The sequence below is a fragment of the Phyllostomus hastatus genome, unplaced genomic scaffold, assembly GCF_019186645.2.
Source record: "Phyllostomus hastatus isolate PE091 unplaced genomic scaffold, TTU_PhHast_1.1 phas_scaffold_317, whole genome shotgun sequence".
Classification (NCBI taxonomy): Eukaryota; Metazoa; Chordata; class Mammalia; order Chiroptera; family Phyllostomidae; genus Phyllostomus; species Phyllostomus hastatus.
Window position 1 is genome coordinate 27,260,737 of NW_025334023.1, and position 13,997 is coordinate 27,274,733.

Sequence of the window (13,997 nt, forward strand, 5' to 3'; positions counted from 1 at the left end):
TGTCGATGAGTGTGTAAAATGTTTTATTAATCTAAACATTTCAAAACATTGATTAATATCAAGACATGGTGATTTTTGAAGAAATGGGCTTTTACACAATTTGATAGAAAAATAAATTGACATGGCTTTTAAAACAGTAATTTGGCATATTCCATAATATGTCCTTTGATCCATCAGTTTTGCTTCTAAGTATCTATTATACAGAATACAACACATTTTGCTCCCAAGAACTCTGTTATCCTTCACCTTGACAGTACCAAAGTGATGATGTATGTAAACGGGCAAACCCGACACTTCTGGACCACCCTGGGCTCAAGCTCCCGCAAAAGTCACCCAACTTTAATTTTTCCTTAAATAGAATTTAAAAAAATAATAATAGTTATCAGGTCAATATCACTGATGAACATAGACGCTAAAATCCTCAACAAAATATTGGCAAACTGCATCCAACAATACATTAAAAAGATCATACACCATGACCAAGTAAGATTCATCCCAGGGATGCAAGGATGGTTCAATATTTGCAAATCAGTAAATGTAATACATCACATAAACAAAAGCAAAGACAAAAATTACACGATCATATCAATAGATGCAGAAAAAGCATTTGATAAGGTACAGCACCCATTTTTGATAAAAACACTCAGCAAAGTGGGAATAGAAGGAGCATTTCTCAACACCATAAAGGCCATATATGAGAGACCTACAGCCAACATCATACTCAATGGGCAAAAACTAAAGTCTTTTCCACTAAGATCAGGAACAAGACAAGGTTGTCCACTTTCACCACTTTTATTCAATATAGTATTGGAAGTTTTAGCCACAGCGATCAGACAAGAAAAGGAAATAAAAGGCATCCAAATCGGAAAGGAGAAAACAAAACTGTCATTGTTTGCAGACGACATGATAGTGTACCCAGAAAATCCTATAGACTCTGCTAAAAAACTGCCCGACCTAATAAACAAATTTGGCAAAACTGAGGGATACAAAGTCAATATCCAGAAATCAAAGGCATTTTTGTATACCAACAATGAAACAGCAGAAGCAGAAATCAAGAAAAAAAAATCCTATTCAATATAGTTGGTTTGATTTAAGTGCTTATTGAACACATGTTGGGCACCTATAGTGTGAACAATTGGAGCTCTGGGCTTGCTGGGAGCCTGTGGCTTTGGAATCGGTGACAACAGCACCACCCATGTGCCACCAACGCTAGCAGTGCTCCTACTGGTAACTGCTGTGTATTCAGCACAACGTACAATATTAGGCACTATGCTTAGCACTCTGCAAATACCATCTCATTTAACCTCCATGAGAACTTCGTGAGATGGCATTATGATCCAGATTTTAAAGTTGAAGCAAGTGAGAAGAGAGATGTCTAACCCCTGGAGATACTCTCCAAGTTCAGCCAACTAGAAAATGTCAGAATCCAGATTGGAACCCAGCTGCCTGTTTTCTAAATTCATGCTCTAACCACCAATCCACATATCTTCCCTAAAGCTTGTTTTAGATCCTCCTCTGCTGCTCTTTCACAGAAGTCCTAGTTGCTTCCTACCAGACCTCAGGGCTCTGGACACTTACTTGACTTCTTATTCTTTCTGCTCTGTCTGGTTTGCCTGACAAATTCCGTGTGGAAGACAGAGCAGGGTGAAAAGAGCAGGCAAGAGAGATCTTCCCGCAGAGCTTTGGGTGAACAGCGTTACGTAGGTGGGTGATGGAGGCAGATAATGGGAGAAAAGTATGAGAGAGTGCATGTCTGTGTGTCTAAGAGATTTTGTTTTCACTGATTTAGTCATACGGGTAAAACAATTTAGTATAGTAATCAAATCTCTTTCTCAGGCTTTTAAAATGAAAACATTTTCTTCCTTAGTGATTTAAGGCCTGAGCATATATAAAAACAAAGGACTCCCTGCTCCTCCACACCCTCTGGGAGCCTGATCTAGGCTTGCCTCTGAGTAAACAAGACTACCACTTCATTCCAGTAATCTATCGTTGCATAACTACTTCCAAACAGATAACACACGTTATCTCTCAGGGTTCTGTGGGCTGACTGGGCTGACGGAGCAGTTCCCACTCAGAGCCTTTCAGACAGCTGAAGTCAGTGGCTGGGCCTTAAGGCTTCTTCCCTGGAGCCTATATGCAAATGGCTGAACAATCTGGGGCAGGTTGGGCTTCTCTGTGTGGAGCCTCTCCACCTAGCTATCCTGAGGTTTCCCACAGCATGGTGGTCTCAGAGAAATTAGCAGTCATGCCCTGGGGCTGGCTTGTTTCAACATGTAAGAGCTGATTCTGTGTACTTCTTTCCACCCCTGCATTCAATGCTCTTGCTTTAGTAGCTTGAAATTGGTCATGGTGGAAGGGAGTATTTTTACCATGAAAACAAGCAAACACTGCAAATCAGGGCTTTTTCCTTCCCCGCCAGAGAACCAGGTTCCCAGCTAATGAGTTCACATGGTGTTTGGCTTCCCCTAGAGCGAGTGGGCCAAGAAACCCAAGAGAAAGATGCACAGCTTCTTAGAACCTAGCCATGGGTATCACTTTCTTCTTAGTCCATTGGCCAAACAAGTCCCTAAAGGTAGCCCCAATTCATGAGAAAGAGAACTACCACCATGTCCTGTGGAAGGGTAGCAAAGAAATTGTATAGTAGAGGACATGGTACAGAGTAGGTACTCAATAAATACTTGGTAAATGAATGAATGAGTAAAATCACTGAAACACTAATCTGTATGTCCTTAAATCACTCTAAAAGTATAAAGCTTTGGGGGAGGTTTTATTTCAACATCAGAGAGGTCAATGAATTTTAAGTCCTCAAAAATCCTAAATCTAAAAATTGCTTGATATAGATATATTTACACTCTGTCTGCGGGTATACACAAGTCTATTTATTCAAGCGCTCCCTGCTTATGTACTATACACACAACCACTGCAGAATTCTTGTTTTATAGATGCTTTTATACTTTTTAGGTTTGCTTTACTTCTCTAAGTAAACTGCAGATTCCTTAAGAGAGTTCTCACATATTGGGTTGGCCAAAAAGTTCATTTAGATTTTTCTGAACGATAGCTCTAGTAGTGCTTACTTGTTTTTAACTTTATCTGAAACAATTTTGTTAGATTGTATTGTGACAGCTGTCATGTCAGTGTGCATTTTTAAAAAATTTACCAAAATTAGTGAATTTTTGTGTTGCCATTTTAATATTTAAGATAGAAGAAAATATTTAACAATTTGGGTGTATTATGTTTTATTATTTCAAGGAAGGTAAAAATGCAACTGAAATGCAAAAGAGAAATAAAAACACTTGTGCAGTATATGGAGATGGTGCTGTGAATGATTGAATGTGTCAAAAGTGGTTTGCAAAGTTTCTTGGTACTGTTGACATTTTGGCCAAATAAGCCTTTGCAGTGGGACTGTCTTGTGTATTGGAAGATGTTTCAAAGCATCCCTGGCCTCTACCCACTAGAAGCCAATAGCAGGAGATAGCTGAGATACTCAAAATATCCAAATCAATAAAGTTACTGGTGAAAATGAAAAATATGTCTTTTATTTTACAAAAAAAACCTAAATGGACTTTTTATCCACCCTGATATTTCTTTTCCATTCCTTCTTCCTACTGTCAAAAACGGATAATCGCACATGCACATACACAGAGGTGCTTACAAGGTATGTGACGGTTAGAGAACATAAGAAGGGAAGGAAAGAAGGAAAGGAACTAAAAATTCTTAATTGCCGTGTTTGAGAGCCTTCCCTAAATGTTCTCATTTAACTCTTACATTCACTGAGTGAAGTAGGCATTATTATTTCCACTTCACAGTTTAGAAAATGTGTCTCAAGAAGGTTCAGCTGCTTGGTCAAGGCCACACTAGAAGTGGGGGAGCTGGGATTCAAATGTAGGCCTAGATGGCTCCAAGGCCTGAGCTTTATATGCTCTTTAGGCCATCTTCCCATTGCAACACAGCCCCCCACCATCTTTCCCCATTCTCTCTGCCTCTGTCCTTCAAGTATCTACAAGAATCATAACAATGCTGATGTTTCTAAGTCCCAGATAGGGGAACAAGTGTTTCAAGTTCTGCTCTTGTAAAAAAAATGTCCTTTAACAGCTTGGGAAGAAGCTTAAAATATGTTAGGAAGGGAGTGAGCCTGGTGGCAGGAAGGTCAGTTATTGCAATAACTAAGGCAGAGAGCGTTGGTGAGTTGGACTCAGGTGGAGGTGGTGGAATGGAGAAGCAAGAAAAATTTTGAGGAACATTAAAAAGATAGAATCACCAGACTAATGAGTGAATGGATTGTGCAGGTGCCGATCAATCATTGTAGAATCATCTGGCTGTACCGAGAAGGCAAGACAAAAGAAAGGGAGACTGAATGGGCAGTGTCCGTAATCCTGGAAGAAGATGACAAGTGCTTATTAAATGAGGAAACTAGCCATGGAAGTGAGAGGAGGGATGGGTTTGAGAGATAATATGGAGGCAGAATCTGCTGGATGTGTTGACAAACTAGATGTGGGAATGTAAGGACAAAAGAGGGGTAAAAGTAGAGTCCAGAAATCTGTTATGGACAGTCTGATGCTTTTCACTGAGCTAGGGACACAGAAGGGGAAGCAGATTTCAGGTAAGGATGAATTCTGGTGAACCAAGTTTGAGGTGAACGTGCCAGCGGGTGCTGGCAGACAGCATACAACTGCATTTATAAGAAAACAAGCATCTCTTATCTAATGAGGTTCTTGCACCCTTCAGAGTTTATGGATGAACGTACTAGATACTATGTGTAGTAGGGTTCTGTGTCAAGTAATAAAAGGATTTTTTAGTTCTCAATGTTTTCACTTCATAGTGGTTAAACTCTCTCCAAAAGCCATTTATCACCCTGTAGGCACCTCCGTCATAACCAGGATGTCTATATTGAGCCTTCCAAAGCTAATAAGACATGGGTGATTCAATCAGCGACAGTGACTCATATAACCCATTGCAAGTGGAGCAGGGAAAGTTTAGTGGTTTTGAGGACCACACGACCTGCACACAAACATACACCCCCCAAAAAAACTCATGCTTATTTTCTTAGCACTTAGGACAGGCGCAAAGGCATGTTTGCACACTTCTGCCCCTCATAGCAGGACAGCCATTGTTTACACAAGGTGCCTGTCTGCCTGTCTGGACAGGAAGCTGGGGCCCCTTTGTCTCCTGCTGTGCTCTGAGGCAGAGGGGAAACAATTACGCCAGTTAATGAGCAAATAAAGGCTTTCAGGAGCGCTGCTTTTCTGCGCATCAGCTTTTGCCATGAGACCCTATAAGAGTTCTACCTGAAACACAAGGCCAATCTTTAGGAAGGCAGAAGGGGTAGGAGAGTCTCAACCCAAAGGGAACTACCTGTAGGTGCTTCACTAATGTGCTTGTTACACAACTCTTAGAACAGGCACTGAAACCAAGGTCGATTAGGTCTCCCGGCCCACCGAGAGAATCCGCGTCCAGCTGAGTGGGGCTCTGCTAATCCAGCCCAGGGCCTGCGGCCCACCAGGTGGATATCAGATGCCTGGGAACCAACTGACCTTCTCACCGCATGGAGTGTCCCTTGATCTGACTCCAGCTTTACCCAGAGATGCCCTAAAAAGTTCCCCTCAAATCAAACTTTCCTGAGTAAAAACCCACAAAATAAGAGCTTCCTTACCTGAGAGAGGGTCCTCGTGATGGGTAGTAGAAAAAACTCCAAGTTCTAACAGAAGCGACAGGGACTCACAGGACAAATCTGTTGATTTTAAAAGAAGAAAGGTGACTTCATGCTGGGTGCTGTGGAGTTGAAGAGAGCAACGAGTACTCCCTGGCTGAGCCAACTCTGCCTCAGCAGTGATGACTCCATCCAAATTATGCAGCAGCTGCCCAGACATGTTCAGCCTCCAGGAGGTAAATCTCTGGAATCTGACTAGCCCTGTTTTCAAAGAGCGTCAGAAAGTCCTGAAACACCAATCACCTTAATCAGCACTAGGGAGAGAAAACTATGTATTATTTCCCCAAGTCATATCATTGTCTCCCAAGAATCCAACTGTCCAGAAAACAGCTTCTAGGGGAAGAAAACAGGTACTTAAATTCCTGAGAGGTAAAAATTTTTCAGGAAGGAGGGTAGAGAAGAAGCAAAGGTATTTCATGAGTGGCATTAAGAAGCTGGAAATTATCAGCTTGCTAAGAAGTTTTCCAAACTGGTAGATTTATAAGCATACAAAGGTGACAAACAGGCAACAGCCTGTACTTTGCAGAGGAAGTTATTCAGTTAAGCAAAGGGGATGAGTCACTTTGTGGAAAGGAAGTGTGATAGCCTTTCTAGTGAAGACAACCAATTTTTCTTTTCTTTTTCTTTTTAATATGATACCACTCAACCAAATTAGAGTCATTTGTAACACTAATATATCAGAGCAAAACATGCTCACATTGCATCAAGAAGATTTGGGAAAAGAGGTGTTTAAGGAATTTCCTCTTTTGTATATGGAAGGTGAGGCTGGAACAATCAAATTTGTAACATGGGATTCAGGTTCAGGGCAAGCCGTCCAGGAGGCCAGGCACTTCTTCTTCATGCTGTCTGCTTGGGCTGCACTTTGGGCAAGACTTCTGGCTGTGGTGCCAGAGCAAGGAATGGTAATGATGTGACCTCTGTTGGAAGTGGGGCAGAGGGTTGAGCTTAGTAGCGCAGTGTCCTTCCCTTGCACCCCTACTTCAGGAGACTAAAGGGGGGTGCTTTGGGTCAGTAGGTATGAGCTAGCAAGTAGGCATGAGCAACAAAATAGCTCAGCAAGTTCAATTTCCTGCTGAACTATTTTGAGGCTTTGGGATCTTCTTGTGACAAGCTTCATTTCAGAGAAAGTAAAATAAGAAAATATCTCTTTCTGTGTAGACAGAGGTGCTCAGGTCCAACATCAGAAGGGTTTTTTGCAGTCAGAGATTTAAAAAATGTCAACAGGGCATGTAAAAGGAACTTGCAAGTCTTCTGGCCAGGGTGTAAATAATGAGAGAATTAGAAGAGGGTGGAGTTTCATCAATGGTAAGTCAATAAAAAGGCAGGAGCCATTTTTATCCACTTCATTATAGTTTCCTCAAAGCCCAGTATAGAGAGTAACACACAGTAGGTGCTTCTTAGGTAGAGAGTAAATAGTGGCAGACAGTCCCCTTCCAGTTTCAGATTTCTGGAACAGATGTGTTGAGTCACCATCTGGTAAACGAGGCAATTGCAGAGAGCATGAGCCAGTGGGTCTTATGGAATGCAAGAGGAACTTGGCCATTTGCTTTGTCCCAGGCTCCAGGTTCATTGCCAATGTTAGAACATGATGCAACACTGGCCTGCAGTGTCCGAGGCATTATGGATTTGATGAAATAAATTCACAGGGACTACCGAGTCCTGTGGAGAAAAACGGACAGCATGGCTTCTCTCTCAAGGGGAGAGTAAGCCTTGGAGTGTGTCGGCCACCCTCTCAAGAGGAGAGTGCCGGGACCCTTGCCTTGACAGGCTTTTTATTGGATTCAATTTGCACAGGAATACAGGGTGTATGCATAAAGCTCCTTAGTCATTATCAGGCAGTACTGATCAAACAATAGATAACATACAAAGAACTCTGAGGACCTATGTTGAGTCAGGGTCAGATAATTAATGGCCATAAAACTTCGGGGAACAAACTCACTTCCTGCTTGGACCCTTATCATATAATTGAGAGCATTCTAAACAAAGCAGGTTTCACAGGATTTTACATATTCTTTCTTAGGCCTGATCACCTTAGGGAACCTGCCCTTTCCAGCACATGGCTGCACTCACCAGTGGCATTGTTTCAGGCTTAAATCAGGCAGGGGAAGGAAGGCAGCCAGGAGATTAAGAGACATCTCAAAGACAGAATGAGGACTCAGGTTGTGTCAAAGCCAAAGGGTGAGGGTCCATCATCCCTTTTCTGTAGCCCCCAAGTCCTTCCCCCCGATGATCATGCCTGTTTTAGGTCATCGCTCCCTTGAGGAATCTAATCCGTCATTGGCTAACCGATCAAGCATTGGAGGCCAGGCAGGGTGAAGTAAAAGGAGCAGAAGCGGCACCCATGCCAGGAAGATAAGCTTTGTCTCCTTAGTGGCTAATGGTCCAAAGGTCACTCACTCAGCCTTAGCCATGGGCAGGTGGGGGACATGGGTTACAGCTCTTGAAACCAGGCAGGGCAGTTCCTAACAAAAACAGAAGAAAGAAAGTCAATTTCTGGACTTTTTGCCTACCCTGTTCCCTTATACATCAGCTAGACTCTAATCTTCAATTACCTTTTGTTCTCAACATTCTATCACATAATTTTCAAACTTAGAGATACATTGAATGAATTTTGCAGTGAACACCCATATACTCACCATGTAGTTTCTTCAATTAACATTTTACTATATTTGTTTTATTACATACTGATTCTCTGTCCATTCCTCTATTCATCCAGTGACTTATTTATTTTTGTTATTGTTTCAAGTAAGTTGCAGATATTAAAGATTCCCCAAGTACTTCAATGTTATTAACCAAAGTTCAATATTTATTTACAATTATTTTTTACAGTGTTCTTATCTCATTCCCCACTCCTACCAACCACGCACCAGAGTTTTAGTTGCTTTATATCCTTCTGATGTCATTTGGTGTAGTAGTTATTTCAACATCATTTGCTGAAAAGACTTTACTTTCCCATTTGGGTTGCTTTGACATCTTTGCCAAAAATAAAATGAATGTGTAAGTGTGGGCCTATTTCTGGGTCATTTACCCTGCTCTCTCACTCTGTTTGCTGATCTTGGGTCAACACCACCCTGCCTCGATTACTGTGGCTTAAAGCAGACCTGGAAGTCTATGACCTTGGCTTCTTTTTTTCAGGACTTCTCGAATATTCTAAGTTCTTTGCATTTCTATAGAAATTTTAGAATTAGCTTGTCAATTTTGATTTAAAAGCATACTAGAATTATGATTAGGATTGTACTGAATTCATAGATCAACTTAGGAATTGCCATCTTGACAACACTGAATCTTTCAATAGATTACCTTGGTATTTCTTTCCATTTATTTACATCTTTAATTTCTCTCAGCATTGGTGTGTTGATTTTCTTTCCGTCATTGATTTTTCTCTTTGTCATTGGTTTTCAGCACTTTGAGTATGATATACTAAGTATTTTTATTTCTGTTTTATTTGTCTTTGACATTAATCTTTCTTGGTGTTTATTGAGGTTTTGGTGTCTATAATATGTCTTTTACCAAATTTATAAACTTTTCACCCATTATTTATTTAAATATATTTCTGTATCATTCTTTCCTTTTTTCTGAGATATGTATGTACAGATATAGATACAGCTACAGAAATAGATATAGATATATCTACCTTTTGGTATCATTGCAAATATCTATAAGTCTGTACATTTATTAAATGTCTGTTCCTCAGTTTAGATCATTTCTGCCGAATTTCTAACTCACTGATTTTTCATCTTTGATCTCCCTTGTGTTTCTAAATACCTCAATTGAATTTTTATTTCAGCTATTTATTTTTTAGCTTTTATACTTTAACTTGGTTCTTTTTATTGTATATATTTATCTGCCATAATTTTCTATATTTTCATTCATTATGAACATATTACCCTTTATATACTTGAGCATAGATATAATAACTTATTTAAAATTCTTGTGTGTTAATTCCATCATTCAGGTCATCATAGAGCTGGTTTCTGTTGATTCTCTCTTCCATTTAAAATGAGTTATGTTTTCCTGTTTTGTTGTATACTAAATGATTTTGGAGTATGTCCTGGTTGTTGTGAATGATATATATATGTTGTAGAAAGTCTAGATTCTATTATGCAATTCTGAAGAGTATTGACTTTTCTTTATTCATGCCTTTGAAGTGGCTGAACTCAAACGGCAAAATCCTACTTCCCCTATAGCAGCTGAAATTTTAGTTCAGCTCTTTTAGCTGAGGCCAGGATTCTGTTTCTTGCTAGTCAGCTGGAGTTCTAGGCAGAGGTTATCCATGGAGCACAGGGCTTCCCCTCTACACTGCATATCACACAGCAGGCCCTGTTTTTAAACTAAAAGCTGTAAAACAGAAAACAGTCCATTCCAGTCTGTTCTTCCACTGGTTCTTTCTCCTCTGGTTTCTATTTTGGTTTTCTCTCCACTACCTGCAACCAGTTGTTCTCATATCTTGTCCAGAGTTTATAGCTGTTATGTATGACAGCTGTGGTCCAGCTGGAGCATGCTGGCCATCTCAGTGGGCTCCAGTCACTTTTCGGTCATGTATTCTACCTCCGACAAGATAATTCATAGTGCTTTCCTGGGATGTTAAATAGGTTTCATTTCGAGCACCACCTCAGAGTGATTGGTAATGTTGAAAAGAATACTGAGCTTCAACAGAAAAGGGTGACATAATCAATAAGCAATTATTTTATTATATATTGCTTTATCTCATATGTCTGCCTTGAATATGGGAGGGTCAGAGTAAGCCGGATATTTGCAACTTTTTGTTGTTATTTACAAAATTAATGTTAATACTAAGCAGTTTGTACCTGCTAGAACATCTCCTTGAAATCAGAGTACTGTATTTGCTTGTTTAATGGTTAATTTTCTCCATTAAATGTAAACTTCATGAGAGCTGGGATTATGCTTGTGACACTCACTCTCGTGTGTCCAGTGTCCCTCACATGGAACACAGGAGGCTCTCAGTAGATATCTGGTAACTGAATGAGAATACCGTCCTATCAGGACCCACCCCGACGAACTACAAGTTATCATTGGTGACTGACCCCTGGAAAAGCAGACAGTTTAGCAGACAAAAAGCACAGCAAACCTGATCCAGTTTAATTTTTGTTCTAGAGTAATGTTTTAAAATTACATAACCAATGTAGAGAAACAAATAGAACACAGATTAGCAAAAATAAAATAAATCAAATCACCCCGCTTTTTACCTCTCAGATATAAGCATTATTGTGATTTTTTCACATACCCTTTTGTTAGTCTTCAAAGTTTTATTTCTGACTTTGGGTGCATGTAAGAATTCTCTGCACAGCTTTGAAAAGTTGTAATGTTCATGTCATACCCAAGGCCAGCTAAGTCACATTCTCAGGGACCAAGACTCAGGCATTAGTATTTTTTTTTAATTCCCAAGGTGATGGCAATAGTTAGTTGACCCTTGAACCATGGGTTTGAACTGCTCTGGTCTACTTTTACACAGATCTTTTTTTCTTTTTTCAAGAAATACACCCAGCGTTTTCTTATCCACAGTTTCATAGCCGCAGATTCAACCAACCGTGGATGGACAACAATATTTTCACATTCCCAGCCACAGTTTTCCAACCTTGGATTCCCAACCTCGAATCAAAACATGCTTTTCACATTCGCAGCTGCATATCAAACATATTCTTTTGAGCCCGCGTATGGTTGAATCTGCTGTTCCAAAAGACCCATGATAGAGTCAAAAGTTATGCACAGAATCTATATAATTTTATTAACCATTGTCACCCCATTAAATTCAATAAAAAATTGCTTGTGGATTTCCACTGTGTGGGGTAGGAGCCCCTAATAATCAAGTTGATGAAGGGTCAACTGTAGACAGTCCAGAGGGCCTAAAAGGTGTCCCACCCAGGACTATAAGAGTTTTCTGATGTTATTTTTGATTTCCTCCATGACACAGCTCTTGCCCTCCAGGAGAATTCAGAGAAGATAGAGTTTGAAGTCATTACATATAAAACAAGTAGAAGTAAAAAACACACCAAACGTGTACAGTCAAGTACTAATCTGCATAGGAGCTGCAAGTTAAGTGTGCCAGGATAGATGTACCTGAGTGCAATCAAAGGTGGACTCACCTGGACTGCTTGCTCCTTGGCGGAGCCCTGCCTGTAGTACATGGAGTCTCCTCCCTCCAGGAAGGTTTTCTCTATCAGGTTGGGGAAAGGGGCACAGAATGACACATTAGATTGAGAGATGAAGCTGATTCTACTCCTCCCTTTTTTGAAAAATGTCTGCTTTATTGAAACCCCAGGTTCCTGGCCTCTGCTCTCTCCTTGTGATTTTAATGCTGCTTTTTAATCCTATACCTGACTGCAGAATTTGAGAAGATCACCCTCAACCAGAGAATTGCTGATGAATTGTGCCATTGCTGGCCTGGTGGCCAGCCTGGCTGGTGTGGGCATTAACATCTATCAGCACCCATTTCCCCAACTTTTCCCAGGGGAATTGATCAGCTACAAAGTGCTGAGCCTCGTTTTTCATCCAGGTGGCACAACAGAAGCTCCCAGGATGTTGTAAAATACCTGTTCTTAGGCCCTGCCCCAGCACAGTCAACTTAGAACCTCCGGGTGATGATGTTCAAGCACTGGTATTTTTGTCAAAGTGCCCCAGGAAATTAGGATATGACCCAGGGCGAGAACTATCAGTGAGGTAACTTGATGACCCATCCTCCTGGGCCGTGGGTGGATTTGATCCTCTCTTCCTGCTATTGGTGAAGGCAGCACAGAGCAAAGTACCAGGTATTATGATAAACAGGCTATGGTCTGAATCCCTGCTTTGCCATTTACTGGTTGTGCGACACTGGCTAAGTTACTGGACATCTTTGATATTCCATTTAGTTGACAGCAAAAGAGGCAAAATAATAGGACCTACCACTGAGACACAATGAGACACAAAGGCACTGGCTCACAGTGTGTATCTAACAAACGCCCTCTCCATTCCCTCTCTGCACCCCCCACTCCCACCCTACCTTAGCTTTCAGTAAGAGCTATGAGCCGCTCCAGCTTGTTTTTGTGCTTGTTCTCCTTGATCTGTCCATGACCGTGATATCAGCCTGGATTTGCTGCCCTGGTCCCTGGATCTGGCATTCTGATCTTAGCTTCTGAACTTCATCTGGCTCTTCTTTCCTGCCTTGCAGGTTCTGGGCCCAGTTTCCATCACCTGTTTCTGTTGCTCAGCTCTAAGCCCCACTGGGCCAGTTTCTAAAAGTAACCGGCCCCCTGTGGCTGCAGCCCCAGCTAAGTTTTAGCACCAGAAGGGGATGGGGCTAATTTTAGATTTGTCCTGAACTAACATCTGAGAGCAGGCTGTCTCGAGCATGCTCAGAGGCCGCCCCCAACTGGGTCCTTAAGAAGGGGTTGCATTATAGTGTTTCCTATAAGTCAGCCAGGTGACTGACTGTTCCACAGACTGCCCATGGAGCAACCCAGCACCAAGGAATAAACAAGAGTCACATGAGGTAACTATGCTATTCACTTAGCTTTTATTAAACACAAATTTACTCAAGGTAGAACATCAACATACATTAATATCCTACCCATACTCTAACAATCTAGGAGGAGCGTAACAAACAGCAGTCAGTGGGGGGAAACAAACTCGAGTCCCAGAGTCTCCGTCAGCGAGTCCCGGAGACAGCACCATAGACAGGGGAACCATCAGGATCTTGTAAGGCAGAATCTAGCGGAGCTGGATGGGCAGTGGAGCAAACAAAGTTCTTGGTCCAGCAGGGCAGAGCCTCCAGCAGCACAGCAGCCAGGAGACAAGCACAGTGTAGAGCAGCCCCCTGGTGTGTGGAGCTCAGCTGATTTGCAGCAGTCTGAGGTCTCCACTTCTTATACCCTTGAGGGTCATGTACTCCACTCTCTGAGTCCCTCAATAAATGTTTCAAGACCCTTGATAAGTCGTTGGGGATTTCCCGTCAGGCTTATCCCTGGCACTCCACCTCCACAGACGTGTCCGGGTCACATGTGCAGACATCCTGAACACTCCACTCTGCCAGGTGTGTCTGGCATGACTTAGGTAGTTTCCTACTTGAACCAGACTCTATTACACATGCTTTAAACATGGCTTCTTGGTTGGCAGGACTGATGCCATCTTAGTTCAGGGCTCTTCACACAGGCGAGGCCAGGAAAATCCAGCCTGCCCCCTTCGTATCTGGGTTGGAGTTTTCAGAGAAATGTTGAGGAGATTTTGCCACAGGGTTTGTGTGCCTCTGTCATGCCAGACACCTTATATGGAAACGTAATACATGAAACAATAAGCC

At 41.6% G+C, this 13,997-nt stretch overlaps 1 protein-coding gene across 3 annotated transcripts in view; it reads right to left on the reverse strand.

Moving 5' to 3' along the window:
• Nucleotides 1–12,839, reverse strand: part of AMOTL1 (angiomotin like 1) — a 149,960-nt gene extending 137,121 nt beyond the window's left edge. The window contains exons 1-4 of one of the 3 annotated variants that reach the window (XM_045817878.1): nucleotides 12,705–12,839; nucleotides 11,812–11,882; nucleotides 8,105–8,169; nucleotides 5,651–5,728 (exon numbers count right to left, since the gene is read on the reverse strand). The gene's annotated coding sequence lies outside the window, so the exon portion shown is untranslated. The remainder of the gene's footprint in view (nucleotides 1–5,650; nucleotides 5,729–8,104; nucleotides 8,170–11,811; nucleotides 11,883–12,704) is intronic. The other 2 variants (XM_045817876.1, XM_045817877.1) reach the window with 2 other exon arrangements.
• Nucleotides 12,840–13,997: the final 1,158 nt, after the last annotated feature.